Source organism: Mytilus trossulus, chromosome 8 (genome assembly GCF_036588685.1).
Source record: "Mytilus trossulus isolate FHL-02 chromosome 8, PNRI_Mtr1.1.1.hap1, whole genome shotgun sequence".
NCBI lineage: Eukaryota > Metazoa > Mollusca > Bivalvia > Mytilida > Mytilidae > Mytilus > Mytilus trossulus.
In genome coordinates, this window is record NC_086380.1 from 55,303,087 (window position 1) to 55,321,520 (window position 18,434).

General features: G+C 32.2%; 1 protein-coding gene across 1 annotated transcript in view; it reads right to left on the reverse strand.

Annotated features, from left to right (window-relative positions):
- Window positions 1-18,434, reverse strand: part of LOC134727777 (uncharacterized) — a 281,854-nt gene that overhangs the window by 88,556 nt on the left and 174,864 nt on the right. The gene's annotated exons all lie outside the window — the stretch shown is intronic.

An 18,434-nucleotide genomic window follows, 5' to 3' on the forward strand; every position in this document is an offset into this window, starting at 1 on the left:
TATATGATGTTGGGCTACTGCCACAAACTTGTTCATGCTCTTTAACTGTCCTGAAACAATCTAACAATTATTCAACAGTGATGCATTATATGTAAAAGAAATTACTTACTAGGTAAAAAGGGTAATATGCCATTTATTTAGTCTTATTTACACATGACCGAAAAGAGCAGATTCCTCAAGGGAAGAAAATGCGTCAAAGGGGGAGATTATGCCCTTTAAATAAATCTGCCGTACCGATGACAAAAAATAATGTCATTTCTTTACCAGGCAATACCTATGCTTCAAATTGGTGTACACAAATAATTATCCTCTGTTAAATTAGCAAAAGCTGCAGGGGCACTACCTAGGGCTCTATCATTTGTTGATCACTAGCTACAAATACATGTTCTTTATATAAAATACAGAAGGGGAAATAACTCGTACATTGAGTCTGCATGTTGCTTCGAACCAATGAGAACAACATCTTAAAGATGTAACTAGCAATTTGGAAAAATAAATTTGTCGGTTTCATTGACGTTAGCTTATTATATAAAGAGAAGTAATAATAGTGGAAGATATTAGCAAGCAAAATCGAGGGAATTGTGCAAATAGTGGTACAAGCATGAAAATGTCCACAGAGCATCATTATTATATACTTTTTAAGAAAAAAAATATTTCAAGATGACCACAGCCATTTTTCTAAAATTGCTGTTTTCTTCAGTTTAAAAATATTGATTTTTCTAAAAATAACTTTCCTCGACTTCCTTTTAGTAAAAAAACAAATCATCAGGTTTGGCGGCTATCTTCCTTACATCCTATATTCATTAAAATGAAGATTTGACATATCCAGTATTAGCGCTTGCGCGAAAATAATACAAAATTCTTTCAAAATCATTTGAACCATTTACTATATATTCAATATTTTTTGATATTTAATGATATTATGAATTTGTTTAATAACATTGTTCAAGGTTATGATACACATGTGTTTAACACTTTTGCGCAATTGCAAAATATTTATCGACACCAAGAGCGATTTGTATGCACTGCCAGGCAATTCTCAGGTATTCGATGGATTAGGCAAAAATGTTTTAAACTCCACAGAAACACCTATTGTAACTGCAGATCAGCCACTTTTAGAAATGCCTAATCAATTTCACTGGGAATGGCCTGATTTGTATGGAACAGATAAGTTAATCGTCATGTTTGGTGGAATGCACATTGAAATGTTATGACTTTTAATAAAACTCTGAGTTATATATTGCGTGATAGGGAATGGACATGTCTTACTAAGACCAAGAACGGCAGATTCTTTTTATGTTTGTTCAAATGTACCTAGGACTAGACAGCCGCATCAGAAACCTGCATGTCTTTTGCTTGAACTGTGAATTTCAAAGTATGAAAGTAAAACTCAGAATATATAACTATGTCATGACTCTGTGACGTTCAATGATTTTAAAGACTGTTGTTAAGAAGTAGAGTCATATTGACTACAGTTCCATTCCTTGTTCTGATTTTGGTATTATGCTCATTTCATGAGTGAGATTTCGTACTTTACAAACCGTCATAACACAATTAATCAGGCACAAAAACATAATAATGCAATTGTGAAGGGCGATATTGGTGCTCTAGGATTAACCGAAGATACCATTTAGACAAATGGATGGATGGAGTCAGTATACTAGAAGAAATGTTTAAAAGATCTTGTGGTTTGGGTCATTCTTTAATAGACGTACAACCTGATGAAGACTCTTGAAAAAACACAAAAAAGATGTCTTTAAACCACTTTAAAGGCTTTGTAAAGTGATGAACCAGTTCAAAAATTAATTTCTAGAAGAGTCGTCAGATTTGTAAAAAAACAAATACTCCATTTAGGAAATTGTTAAACAGGTGAGATATATAAATTAACTCCAAGATATTGGTCCAAACAATACGAAGATGTTTTGAAGCAAATACAAAACGAAGGAGAATCTGCTTTTTATCACCAAATAAAAAAATAACAACTTTCTATTTTGGTCGCAAAATGAAACTGGAAACGTCTTTGTCAAAAACATAGCTAGAGAACCTTAAAAGTGATTGGGAAACTTTTCTAGACTTTTAATTTTTGTCACAGTAGACACTTTTACTTGGAATATTTCTTTATCCATAAAAACCAAACTGCTCCTCCGTCTTTATCACAAGAAGTTTCTTGACATAGTTGTATTAAATCGCAGCAAATGGATTTACCTGAAACAATCTGCAATTTGCTGATCCAAATTCGGACGCATTTATCGTCGGTGCGGCAGCAATGGTTCATTCTAGATCACAAAGTTGGGCAAACATTGTTGATAATTATGCAAATAATGTCATACTGCCTTACACATAATCTTGCATCGATAAGTATTCAAGAGCAGACATTGTATTTGATGTTTACTAAATGAATAATTTAAAGGCTAGTTTTTTTAGCCAGATGGAAAGGTGTCGGTTCTGGCAGAACACCAAGGGTTTGAAGTCGTTTTCTCTGTGAAGATGACAACGAAACGAAAAGATTTGTAAGAGACTAATAAAAATGTGTATATTACTCATGGTGAAAAAATTCTTTGCAACTTCAATAAGGATACGTCTTATCTACCCTTGTAATCATCAAGAAGCAGATACACGAATGTTTGTCCATGTTCGGCATGATTATGAGAAGTGTTGTACAATGTAATTGTAGGTACTTAGTACTGACACAGCTGTAATGTTAACAATAATTGCAGCAATCGCAAAACTAGTTAGAACACATTGTGGATAGGCTATGGAAGAAATAAAGACTTTTGATGGCTTCCTGTACATGGCATATCAAATGCGTTTGGTCCCTGTGTAGCTGCTCTTTCTTTCGTCCATGCATTCAGTGGATATGACACTTCGTCGAATTATCGTGGGAAAGGAAAGAGGTCACTTTGGCTTACAACGGAAGGTTATCCAGATGTAAAGGACTTTTTTTTTGGCTTAAGTATGAAGTGAGGCAAGATGTGAATTGTTGGCCAGGAAGTAGCGGCACTGTGCATCAATTTCGCCTACAGGAGGTTCTTTTCCAGAGCACATCAAAAGAGAAGTAAATCAAGAGGATGTTGTTTTAGCTCATCCTGATCCATGTATTTGACAGATAAATGTACCAAGTCATGAACACTGGGGTTAGTTGAAAGAAAGAACCAATGATAGTTGGAAACCGAGATGGACTTCTTTGACTGCCGTTACATCCTCGTGTCAGGGAACTTTTGAAATGCTGAGGCAAATATCCAGCTGTGTTTGTGACTGTAAATGCTACCATTCTGTGCTCCTTGTACTGGTTGTTGTATAGTCAACTGTCAGATAATTAAAGGACGAGCAACATGTGTTTCTAACCATACTAGGCATTTAAACTTAACAAAGAGTGTTATTACTTGTTAAGTGGATAAAAATTTTAAAATATGTTCTTCGTTTGGAACCGGAAACCACTATTTTTCTTCATTTATGTGTTGTTTTGTCGTACTAAGAAGCTTTTTTAACGTTCTATCATAAGTTACATTGGATTATACATATAACACATCTTTTAAGGATTTACATCCCTTGTGAAATTGCGTTAAAGTATAAAAATTGATTTTTTTTACTTTTTTGCCGGCATTTTGAGACTGGAAGTCACCTTAAGTTTCATTTATGTATTGCCCACTCTTAATTTAGAAACTTTCATTTGCTTTTTATCAAATCTAACATTGGATTTTACATATAACACACCTTTCAAAGGATTAACAAATAATGGCTAATTTGTTATGACGCCATTTCCAAAATGTGTAGTGGCCATCTTGAAAAAATGAATTTTTTTTGTGGCCAGCAGCGGATTTTTTATAAGTTTCATTTTTTTAACCTTTATACCAAATTTCGTGCTTGTATCACGATTTGCACAAGTATGTTCATAATAACTCCCACTATAACAGGAAAAACAGTGTTCGGAAAAATAACTCTTCCAATAATATCGATCACATTTACTTTTTTTTCAATATGTATCAGGATATGTGTAATTTAAATATCATTTTTCTTTCCTTTTATTTGATGTCTCAAACGATTTAGCAATTCTACTACTCGATCAATATATTCATACCGTATTATTTTGTTGGGATCTGTATATTTTATTTGACAAAGTTTGACAATCCTGTAAAGAGCGTAATCTCGTACCTTGTCAGTTTTATTTGGATCTATATCTGCTCTTTCTAATAACAATTTAACTATGTTGATGAATCCACCTTTAACAGCTCTGTGCAAGGGAGTATAACCATCCTGAAATGAAAAGTTTGTAATGCTCGTATTATTATACATAAGTTTAAAAACACTTTTTCATACGCATGATTATAGTCAAAAACAAAATAACACTGGCCACAAATTCGAAATTAAAGAATTGCAAACTGATGTTTATCCATCGCATTTTTTATGGAATTGTACTTATGGATTAAATATATAACGTGTGTAAAAAAACAAATTCCTTTTAAATTCACAAAGATTGCAAGTTATAAAAAAAAGTCGATTGTTCCGTCTGTTTACTCTAGCTTCCACCACCAACAAAACTAGTCGCCATGGAATAACCATTATTATTGAAAGAAGCTGCATAGTGCAACAAATACACGAACAATATCATGGTAAGTTGTATCACACTCCTATTATAACAGTTGGTATAATTAAGGTCAGATTTCTACAAATAGGTCTCCGTCAAGGCAATCTAGATATGATCATATATCATCAGCTGTCCACACAATACCATAAAAACAAACAATCTGCTAACATGTACGACATTTGTAACGTTGTAGAATGTTGTCGAAAATTGTCTCAGTGGCAATCATATCACATCTTATATATATAAAGGATGTGTTTACATAACCTAATTTTTCTTTTTAACTTTCCTACAAACCTTTAGAACAGTAAGAAGAAGGGAAACTGACACTTTCAAAAGTTTCATGCGTCTCAAGCACATTTCTTGATTTTCTTTCATCAAGAACGCTCCAAAAAGCATATATGAAAGCTGATCATGATACTTGTGTATCCTTGAAACGATTGGACTATTATCAGTTTTCTTTTTATATTTTCAACAACTATTGTCATGTGTAACACACGGTTGCAGTTATAAAATGACTAGAAATGATAATATGTTGAAAGCTTATACAGAACATACGTTATAATATACGACCCTGATAGATAGACTGTAGTCGTTGATTTTTACATAAAATATAAAAGATTAATTAAATACTCCTTCAACAACTCAAATATAAAGGTAAAAAGTAAAATCACAAAAATACTAAACTCAGAGGAAAATCAATTAGGAAAGTCCATAATCACATGGCAAAATAAAATAACAAAACGCATCAAAAACGAATGGACAAGAACTGTCATATTCCTGACTTGGTACATGCATTTTCAAATGTAGAAAATGGTGGATTAAACCTGGTTCTATAGCGGTAACCCTTGCTTTATTTGTTTTAACGAGTCCGGAAACCATACGTGTCTGCTTTAGAAAAGATATGGATTAAACCAATTACGTAAGAATAGGAAACAATATCCACCAACCTATACCCTTACCAGACATAACAAACGAATATAGACCTAATTCTGAATGAATTGTTTCACGGAGTACTGTTAATAGAAACAATATATCTACTAGCCTATACCATTACCAGACATAACAAACGAATATAGACCTAATTCTGAATGAATTGTTTCACGGCGTACTGTCAATAGAAACAATATATCTACTAGCCTATACCATTACCAGACATAACAAACAAATACAGACATATGTCTGAATGAATTGTTCCACGAACATTGTAAACAAGCACCATATATCCACCAACCTATACCATAACTAGACATAACAAACAAATACAAACCTATGTCTGAAAGAATTGTTCCATGGAGCATTGTTAAATAGAAACAATGTATCTACTAGCCTATTTCATTACCAGACATAACAACCAAAGACAAACCTATGTCTGAATGAACTGTTACATGGAGCATTGTTAAGAGGAACAATATATATACTAGCCTATACCATTACCAGACATAACAAACAATTACAGACCGATGTCTCAATGAACTCTTCCATTGAGAATTGTTAATAGAAACAATATATCCACCAACCTTTACCATTTCCAGTCATAGCAAAGAAATACCGACCTATGTCTGATTTAATTGTTTCATTTATGTATTGTCCACTCTTAATTTAGAAACTTTCATTTGTTTTTTTATCAAATCTAACATTGGATTTTACATATAACACACTTTTCAAAGGAGTAACAAATAATGACTAATTTGTTATGACGCAATTTCCAAAATGTGTAGTGGCCATCTTGAAAAAATGATTTTTTTTTGTGGCCAGCAGCGGATTTTTTATAAGTTTCATTTTTTTAACCTTTATACCAAATTTCATGCTTGTATCACGATTTGCACAGGTATGTCCATAATATCTCCCGCTATAACAGGAAAAACAGTGTTCGGAAAAATAACTCTTCCAAAAAAAAAGTGATCGGTCATACAGGATGAAAAAAAAAGCACAATAGTTGTTCGATATCATATGTAAAATATCTAAACGACATGTTGTTATACAAAAAAAAATGTGCAGGAAACAAATATGGCGGAAGAATACAGGATACAGACAAACTGGAAATGCAAAACAATTGCAAAGTTGATTCCCAGACCTCAATCCGATCGAACATGTATTGGCTTTGCTGAACCGACGCATCCGTAAAAATCCAGGACTGTAAATACACTACAAATACTCTTAACTATGAATTTATGCTGAGGCATCATTTCCCAAAATTTCAAAACAAATTGAAAATGCACTAATTAGGCAATGAAATAAAATTCCAAAACGGCAAATTCAAAAGACACTAAAGTGAATGCTAATCGCTGCCAATCTGTCATCTATGCACGTGGAGCATGTTCGATACATTGATTTTGCATAACAGATCCCGTCATTATAATATTGTTCTATTTTGTGTTATTATGATATATTTCTATTATGAATTACAAAATACGTTGAACCATAAACGTCAAAATCATTCAATCGCGTACTGGAATTAAACATTTGTGGATTATTATAAATTCTATATATTACTCTTGGACTATTTCAAATCTCGGTCTATTTCTGAAATTTATTCTTACATACTTTTGAGTTTTTTACCCTGTATACTAACATTGACTATGTAAATTTTAAAATTATTTGTATGTACATTGAACGACAGATCTATGTGACGTATAAAATGTTCTGACGTCAGACACACAAATCAATGATTGTGCTTGTAGATAGATGTTTTTTGTGTTCTGTTGAATTGTTCCTTTTAAAATTGTTATACGATGATGACTGATGTACCAATATTTTGACTATTTATTGTGTCTGTTTAGTTAACGCATCAATGTACATAAAACGGAATTTGATAAGACTGTCATCAAAGTGAGAGGGTTAGCGCTATAAAACCAGGTATAAGCCACCATTTTCGACATTTCAAAATGCTTGTACCAAGTCAGGAATATGACAGTTCTTGTCAATTCGTTTTTGTTGCGTTTTGTTATTTGAGTTTGCCATGCGATTATGGACTTTTGGAATTGATTTTCCTAAGTTCAGTATTTTTGTGATTTTACTCTATACCAATTTAGACACTTGGCCCCTACTGCACTCCATATAAAAAAAATATCTATTGAATGTGAGTGATAAACATTCGTTTTGCTTCTGACTATTCATAGTTCCGTTTTGTTATTAAAATCATGTTTTTGTAATAAATTTTTTTTTTTTTTTTTTTGGCTCAGTATATATCACATAATCTAATCTAATCGGGTTTGAAGCATTTGACCATTCTTCGTATAAATGTATTTTAATCTATTTTAAAAATGATTAATGTAAAATTGATTTTTAGAAAAAAAACTTCCTTCTAAGACTTAGATTGGTGATATTAATTAGCAGTATTCAACACATGAATTGAGGACAACTATGTAGTATTTACGACATTTTCAAGATGTAAATCAATAAAAAAAACAACAGCATATGGAATTTAGCAAACTGTTTAAATTTTTAGCTATATATAGCTGTGACATCAGATTTGGACGTCGATTTTAGGAACGGACGTCGATTAGAAACTGGACGCCGATCTGAGTATAACATATATTCGTGATGTAATTATCGTAGATAATTCGGATTGAGACATCCATACATATAGTGTGCTAATCTATGATAATTATTTATGAGATTGTATTCAAATTTTATTGTCTATTTGAATAGAAATGGAGCGGGTTAAGTGTGTGTGGTTTTTTTTTTAGTATTTCATTCAAGAATTTTTATGTGTTCGTGTGGGGATTTGGTAGGCGGAAAGGTCTCCTTCAGTAGAATATGTTTTATCACATAGCATTTTTCTGATTCCTCACTGCTGTCTAGAAGGTTTCTTACTACTAATTAAAAAAATCCTGGGTTCACCAAACAAATATTGTTAACAGTAAAAGCAAAAGTAGCATGAATTGAAGTTGAACAGATTATGAGTTTCCTGCACTATGTTCTAAAGACCGTTTTATAAAGGATTAAATACAATTTGTTTTAACAATGCAGAGTAGATGTACGTTTTCCGAACAGAACTTTTGCATTAAATTGAAGAAAAAAAAGTTATTTTGATCTACGAAGTATTACACCCCAGTTCTATCTTTATATTTCATAGTTTCTATTTCTGAAACAAGACTAACAATGGATTTTGACCACAAGGTCTTGAAACCCCTGCTTCGACATAAAAATAGAAATTTGTGTTTAACATGAAAAATAGAAATTTGTGTTTAACATGAAAAATAGAAATTTGTGTTTAACATGAAAAATAGAAATTTGTGTTTAACATGAATTTAATAGTTAACGCATAATATTCACTACAAACTGTTTCATAAAATACTAAAAAACACTATTTCAGGCAATTCCTATTAGCAAAAAAAAATATTCAAATACTACTTTGCTTGAAGCTTTAATTCTAATTCAATATTGCAATGTGTTAAAGAACATACAAGTAGAAAACTTTTATCTAAATTATACATTCAAATCATTTAGATTTTATTCGGACTAAGTCTTAATGATAAAATAAATATAAAGTTTAGTTCGTTGAAGACTAATGAGGGCACCACGTAGCGGATCCAGTCAGTTTAAAAAGGGGTAACAAACCCTAGATAAAAAGGGGGTTCCAGTCATATGTTCCAATTGAAAATTATAAATCGTTAAAAAGGAGCTCTAGGACCCCATCCCCTTGGATTGCACAACAAAGGTGGATTCCTACATATGCAACGTATAGTGTTGTATGCTAAGCGTGTCCGGTCGTCGTATTTTTAATCCAAAGTCATATATGCCTCAGTATGTGCGACTATGAATGTTTGTTAACTGTTGAGAAGAAATTGGGAGGATTTTTTAAGCCGTTACATGTAAAATACATGTATGATTACCTTAATTAAACTGATACATGTAAGTACCTTGGATAATAAGTATTGCAGTATCGTCATATCTTTCGGTCAAATCCAACGAATGAATCAAAATGTCGTCCATCTTATACCCGTCGATATTGACAACTGCATACCATGAACATGATGTATTGTTATGTAATAAGAATGCACGATACAGCCAACCTTGACCTGCTGCTCCATATTTGCACATGGATTAAACGGGAATATGCAAAATGTCAACTTTGACCCTTGTAACATCGACTCAATTGTCAAAGTTTGTATGAAGATGTCATAGTAAGGTAAATAGAAGGGTTCCAGTTAAAAACAATACAAGTTATTATTGATCAGGATCTGGTACTGTTAATAAAAATTTTATCCATTCTTTCTCATTTAATATTTAAAATTAAAAAAAAAAGAGGGTTTAACAACAGGTGTTAGACAGTTATGCACTTTGGGGATACGTCCGTTAGCTTTACTTAACCAGACACACCTATCCCTTAGTGTGTAACTATATAATATGTTTTAATGATTTATTGTGAATATATGCCATAATGTTTTACTTAAGGACAGTAATATACTAGAAAGAGTCTAGAATGCCTTTTTTTCTTATTCAAATTTTTATTAAAATACCAGAACCCTCTGTTTGAAAACCCGTTGCTCTCGAAAAAAAAACCCGGACAATATCAAAAACTGCGCTCATAGCATCGTATGAAAGTTAACAAAAACAGTTCATACAAATGGTAAGAGTAAAAATTCAATTCATTTGCAAACATTTCGAGACGGCAATGAATCTCATAATTTTCCGTAATTTCGTCGAAACTTTAAAAGTGGTTTAAGTAAATTAGTTGTGTACCTAATATTGTGCATGGTGATGTGTATTCAAATCTTATTTACATGACACACTCTGCATATTTTATAGAAGAGCAATTGTCCTTTGTGTTTATTTTCTAATCTTCCACCAATAATAATATGGTCCCCTGTGTATGGCCATTACTGTACGTGGCGTCAAACTCAACAAACAAATACACAACACTATTATGGTAATTCGTACTCACAGCATATATAAAAGAAACAGAAAAAGCTGCTTATATCTACGTCATTTGTAACGTAGTTGAAAGTTTTTTCATGTGCAATAGTATCGATCACATTTACTTTTTTTTCAATATGTATCAGGATATGTGTAATTTAAATATCATTTTTCTTTCCTTTTATTTGATGTCTCAAACGATTTAGCAATTGTACTACTCGATCAATATATTCATACCGTATTATTTTGTTGGGATCTGTATATTTTATTTGACAAAGTTTGACAATCCTGTAAAGAGCGTAATCTCGTACCTTGTCAGTTTTATTTGGATCTATATCTGCTCTTTCTAATAACAATTTAACTATGTTGATGAATCCATATGGAACGCCGGAACTGTCTTATAGTGTAAATATTTCATGTGTTTTGTCGCTTTGCCTTGACGTCCTGTCATTTCTTCTTTATGTCATGTGCATATACCTTTATATCCTGACACGGCATCTCTGTGTTATGTCAAATTAATTGTCTGATTGGTCAAACAACTATATGATATGGCATTGCTGTTCTTTGTTATCTGCAATATGCATTACATTATGTTGTTACTGTTATATATTCTGTAAATACCTCTACACTTTATGAGCAACCACCTTTACGTTCTTCCACATTTTCTATATAATATGTCTATTCTTTTGTACTGTATATCAGATGATAAGTGCGTCCTATCACAAATTACAATTGTTGTGTTGAAAATCATAAACGTTTTGTTTTAATACATCTTTGTTCTATAAAAACCTCATAACATTATAATAGGATGGTTTTATGTTGTGTTTATTTATTTGTATATTATGTGAATAATGTTATACGTATAGGTTTTTTTTAAATGCGTTATGCCAAACAATATATTCTTTCAGTAAACAGTTATTATTTGATGTCGTTCATTCGGTACGTTATGTACCAACACCTATTACGTTATGTGCCAACACCTATTACGTTATGTGCCAACACCTATTACGTTATGTACCAACACCTATTACGTTATGTGCCAACACCTATTACGTTATGTGCAAACACCTATTATGTTATGTGCCAACGCCTATTACGTTATGTGCAACTACCTATTACGTTATGTGCAAACGCCAATAAAGTTATGTCAAAACACCTGTTACGTTGTTTGCAAACATTTATTTATTATGTGCAAATACCTATTACGTTATGTGCAAATACCTATTACATTATGTGCAAACACCTATTACGTAATTTGCAAACACTTATTACATTATGTTCCATTATCTATAACAGTTATGTGCAAATATCCGTTACTTTCTTTGCGAACATTTACGTTTTGTGCAAACGCCTATTCTGTTATGTATTAACACCTATTACATTATGTGCAAAAACCTATTACTTTATGTGCAAACACCTATTACGTTATGTGCAAACATCTATTACGATATGTGCAAACGCCTATAACGTTATGTACAAACCCCTGTTACGTTATTTGCAAACATCTTTTACGTTATGTACAAACACGTTTAATGCTATCTGCAAACACCTTTTACGTTATGTGCAAACACCTATTACGTTATTTGCAAACACGTATAGCGTTTTGTGCAAACACCTATTACGTTATGTGCAAACATCTATTACGTTATGTACAAACGTCTTTAACATTATGTCTAAACACCTGTTACGTTATTTGCAAACATCTATTATGTTAGGTGAAAACACCTATTACGTTATGTGCAACCATCCATTAAGTTATGTGCAAACACCTATTACATTATGTCCAAACACCTGTCACGTTATTTGCAAACACTTACTTCATTATTTGCAAATATCTATCACGTTATGTGCAATTACTATCATAATGTACTTTATGTGCAAACACATATTACGTTATTCAAAACTGTAATTTCACGCAGATTCAACCTAAACGCTGTGAAAACCTAATAAAGCTGTTCCACATCTTGGTTTTTGAAGCGTTTTTTTAAATATTAAACATTCCAGGATTCATAAGATTATTAATCACATGAGATTGAATGTTTGATAATGGAGACAGTTTTGAGGAAATTGGGAATGGAAACATTCATTTCAAAGTTTTTAAAAGAGAAAATATACCCAGGAATAGTTGGAAAATTATCTAAATATGAGTTGACTTCGTTAGGTCTTACAAATGCAGCTGATATGATGAAATTGAGGGTAGAATGTATAAAATATGGCAATGAAGAAATAGTTGGATCTGGGACATCTTTTAAAAAGGAGTATAACATAAGCGAATCCATACTTGAACACCTGATAGAGGCGAATTTTTCCGTGAAGGATATGGCCAAATTACTTTCTATTTCTGAAAGCACTTTGTACAGAAGAATGAGAGTATATGGTATTGGTATTAGGACATATTCAGATATTGATGATGATGATCTTGACAAAAGCATGTCACAACTTGTACGGGAATTTCCAAAATGTGGAGAACTGATGCTTCGTAATCTATTGTTTGTCAGAGGAGTAAAGGTATATATTTTGTAATTCAATATGTAATTTGGTAGCACTAGCGGATTCAGAGGATGCATCTCCTCATTGATCATCGTAAAATGATTTAGATAAAACAATTCTGAACTGATAATTTAAAATTTGAATTAAAATCAATTGCGTTCAAAGTTTATATCACTTTAAAAGCAAAATTAATTAATTATTATAAAAAAAGAAGATGACTGCCAATGAAACAACTCTCCACAAGAGACCAGTTAATGACACAGAAATTAACAACTATAAATAACCGTGGTTTATTGCCATCAAACTCTGTTTATGGCGTTGACCCAGGGTTTACACCTTATCGCTATTTATTTCATTCCGGATAAGTTCTAAAATTACACAAATTTTCCATCCAGTTCAATCTATCTTGGGCCCTGTTTAAACAATTCACCATGTATGATACTTTTCAATTAGACCTGCTTAACCTACCGTAAATACTTCAAACAAAATATTTTTTTACTTCAATTTTAATTCAGAAAAAGTGGATCATACTCTATCAATGTTTCTTGATCGCTTTCAAAAGTTTTTCCTCCCTCAGCTCACTATTGATGAAGTCTATTATCGTCGGCCTGACCCAAATAGGAATTTATATAAATGACTGTTTACCCCGAATTGAACTAAATAGCGATAAGGTGTATATGTACCGGGTTCGTTCGCTCTCAGTAGAAAACATTCACATACTACACGATCGCCCCTCCGTACGTGTGTACCGTTCAGTTCATCTATCTTCTGCCTTTTCTTTTATAAATATCTACATGTCTTAAAAGAAACAATGACTAGGTCTTTAACCACATGCATTACCTTTTCTGTATATATACATACATGTACAAAGAGTGCGGGGACTATATTAAATAGTCCCAGCAGAACGCGAATGCGTGAGGTGCAAACGTTAACATTCTGATAGAAAATCGTTAATGATAATCATCTGATTGCATTGTATAGCTGTATGCAACAATGGACTGAATAGAAAATTATTATTATAAAAAGCAAGAAAAATATCCGACTTGACACTTGATCCTTTTACTTTCTGACACATAAATAATTGAAATGGGGTATCAGTACGATTGTTTCCTTTAAAAATGTCCTGTATCAAGTCAGGAATATGGCCATTGTTATATTATAGTTCGTTTATGTGTTTGATACATTTTAACTTTGTGTTTCTGTTGTGTCGTTTGTTTTCTCTTATTTCTGAGTGTAAGTTAAGATTACTATAAGACGTGTCACGGTACTTGTCTATCCCAAATTGAGGTATTTGGTTTTGAGGTTATATTTGTTATACTCATAGGATTTTGTCTAAGGCTTAGTCCGTTTCTGTGTGTGTTACAATTTGAAGTTGTCTCCTCTTATATTGAATGCGTTTCCCTCAGTTTTAATTTGTTAGGTTATGGTCAAAAAGGATTACTGCAGTTTCAAAGAATTATAATAAAAAAAGAAATTATATGACTTCATCTTTATCCATGGTTCTTACAATTAGATTTTTTATCTGTTACTAAGATTGAAAAAAAACTAATCTGTTACTGCATCCTAAGCAGACTTATTTCAGGTATGAATAATGTGTTAGAAAAAAAAATGCTATTGGTCTTTAAAAGAGTGTCTACATTTGTACAAGAATCTCGGTTATATTTCTAATAATATCATGAATGTGAATGTGTTTTATTTTCTTTATAATCTTGACAGGGAATTTGTTACGGGCCATCGAACAATAGATTTTTTCCACCTAAGCCTGACAAAATATTTTTGCCTCGCTCCACTCGACATTTCTCGGAGCATATTACATTTGCGCCAACTCTTAAAATACAATATTTCATTTGCGCCAAAGGGTAATATTTCAATGGTACAACAAGATGATGTTACACCTCAGAGTTTGACAAGTTGTTTATGTGTAAGAAAAGATGACTTTCAAAGACAGAATAACACTTAAACTTGACATGAACAGACCTATAACTTTACTATAGTATATAGTCTACGGTAACACTATCTTTTCTTTTTATATTCTTGAAGCATTTTCCAAAAGCTATATTTTATATATTATTCTATAATTTAGTTCAGCTTCTTATCACATTGTTATGAATTTTCCTTTATAAATCAATTTTGTCACATCCTATAGCTTAAAAAATGCACGGTGACCTATCATTTTTTTAAACATAAAACATTCGATACTACGTTATGGCAAAGTATGAACACATTCTATCATTTTTAATTTAGACACCCATACAACTTTAAACAAGTTTTCACTCTAAGATTACTTATTAAGTGCCAGTCTGCCTAAGAATCAGGCAGTGGTGAAAACATGACCAAAAAAAACCCACCCAATTTGACATTGATTTCAGTTCATAAAATGTAGCTATGCACAAAAATAACATTCATTTCCGTTTTCAGGATGATGGTTAGTATTAAATAGTACTAGAACACACCCGCGAAATCGCGGGCATTCAGAGCGTAGTTTAAAGTATGTAAAGTGTTGTTGGAAGAATTTTGTAAAATACAGAATGACTGGAGAATTTCAGCAAAAGTATCATAAGTTATAGGTTATTGGGGACAGGAAAATGTTTTTTTACCCTCCACCTTTATTTCCAAAGTTCCCAATTTTTAGTTTTCTATCAATTTCAATATTAACATACATTTAGTAAGTTATGAACATTTATTTAAGTAAGGAGCCTGTAATTCAGTGATTGTCGTTTGTTTATGTGTTGCATATTTGTTTTTCGTTCATTTTTTGTACATAAATAAGGCCGCTGGTGAAAGGTCTAGTTTTCTCGTTTGCATTGTTTTACATTGTCATTTCGGGCCTTTTGAAGCTGAGTATGCGGTTTGGGATTTGCTCTTTGTTGAAGGCCGTACGGTGACCTATAGTTGTTAATATCTGTGTCATTTTGGTCTCTTGTGGAGAGTTGTCTTAACATGGCAATCATACCACATCTTCTTTTTTTGTATGTAATCAATAAAATTAGTAAAAGATTTAATGACTGGAGAATTTCAGAAAAAGTATCAAATTAAAGTTCACATGAATAATTTTAGCGCTCATCTGTATATTATGAACATTCATTACTATATAAATAAAGCGTATTTACTTTCAATTCTAAGTTTACTAATCGACCCATGGTGATCATTGATATAGTATACAGACCATCTCTATTTAATAAACTATGTGACCGCCGTGGATAGTAAACTTGAAAATGATAGCAGATAAAATTCTGAAAATACACTTTATTCGTAGTATATGTATGTTCAAAGTATACAGAAAAACGCAAACCGGAAGTCTAATCTGACTTAAAATTTCGTACAATGACGGGAATATATCCGGATGCCTTTTTTCTCGTTTTTCTCCTAAAATAACTCAATCTGAATAATCATATGAATGGATGACAAATGCGACTATGCACTGTACACATATGACACAGAGGCGTGTTGATTAATTTATTCTGGAAAGAAGAGAAGCGACACCAAAAATGAGGTCTTCTCGTTTAATAGTATAGATGATTAGCTCGGTGGGTTTTTTCTGATCATGTTTTGATTTTTACCTAAATTGCCTGATTCTTACAAAGACTGGTACTTAAATCTGATCTTTATTTTTTGTCATACACATTCAGGAAGTTTTTCTGCATTCTCTTTTTGTAACTTCAGCTATTATTAGGCAATAGGTCATAGCTTCAAATTGGTTATGAATCATGAATATAATTTGCAACTATAGTTTTAATTTTGTGATTCATTCATATTTCCTTTCATAGATTACTCGTTCACGATTGAGGGAATCTCTTCACAGAATCGATAGTGATGGAATACATGAACGAACAAAAAACAGACTCCAAAGAAGAGTGTACAGTGTACAGGCACCAAATCATTTATGGCATGTAGATACGAACCACAAGCTTATTAGGTGGAACTTTATTATAGCTGGGGGAATTGACGGTTTTAGTCGTTTTGTTGTCTTCCTCAAATGCACTAACAACAACAAAGCAGAGACTGTTTATCAATGTTTCCGACTCGGTATTGACGAATATGGCACACCAATGAAAGTTCGCTCAGACCAAGGGATGGAAAATTATAAAATTGCAGAATACATGGCAGAAACCAGAGGTCTTTCAAATGCAGGAATGATAACCGGGAAAAGCACCCACAATCAAAGGATAGAAAGATTATGGCGAGACGTTTTTAATGGAGTTCTGTCATTCTTCTATGATCTGTTTTATTTTCTGGAGGACATCGGTTCCCTTGACCCCATCAACGACTCTCATCTTTATGCACTCCATTATGTTTACATTGACCGAATTAACCACAATTTAGAAATATGGCGTTCAGCTTGGAACCAACATAGAATAAGAACCGTCAAAACATCACCGGTATGTTTGTTTACTAATGGTTTTATAAATAACCCAGTACATCAAGTTGATAATTTCGACGTTCCAAATCCAGATGAAGATATTAGGCAAGAAGCAGACCATAGACCATCTTTGTTTCCACCTAGCTTTGCTTTGTCTGATACCTGCAAACGAGATCTTGAATCACAATGTCCTAAAGATATGGAATCGTCTAACTATGCAATTGATGTATACGAAAAGGCAAAATTGATAATACAAAGTCATTTGTGATTTAACATTAACCTGTAAGGTAAACGCATTTACCATGATGTCTTCTGTTAAAGTAATGCATTTACGTTTTTTTAATGTATAATGAATAAAAAACACTGTTCTTTAAATGTGTAAACAATGGACATTTATCACATATACTTATACCAAATGCCACTGAGAATGTTACCAATAGATAAAATTGAAACAAAACAGCAAAGTTCAATAATATTCTTACTCTTTTTTTATTTCATTTTTCAACATTTTGGTAGGAAATCATACGATAGTGATTTAACCATATTCATACTTGTTGTCATAAAGAGACAGTTATTGTCAAAAATGATACTTGATGACAAAAAAAGATATACTTGTGTGTTGTGAAAAAAGGTAGTTGTTGTCAAAAAGGAAAATTTGTTGTCAAAAAGAAAAATTTGTTGTCAAAAAGGAAAATTTGTTGTCAAAAAGAAGATAGTTGTAAAAAAAGATACTTGTTGCAGGGTTTGAAATTAGCAGGTGCCCACTCGCCAATGGTGTGGACTACCTAAATTTCTGCTTTTATTCTATAGAACTATATATATTGACTACAAAAATTATTCTGTGGGCTACCATGCAAATATTTAAATTAAATCTCAGTTGTTATCAAAAAAGGATACTTGTTGTCAAAAAATGTTACTTGTTGTCAAAAATGATACTTGTTGTCAAAAAGGATACATGTTGTCAAAAAGAGATACTTGTTGTCAAAAAATGATATTTGTTGTCAAAAAGAGATACTCGTTACTTCTTTGTTGTCAAAAAAGATAATTGTTGTCAAAAGAGATACTTGTTGTCAAACAAAGATACTTGTTGTCAAAAGAGATACTTGTTGTCAAAAAAGATAATTGTTGTCAAAAGAG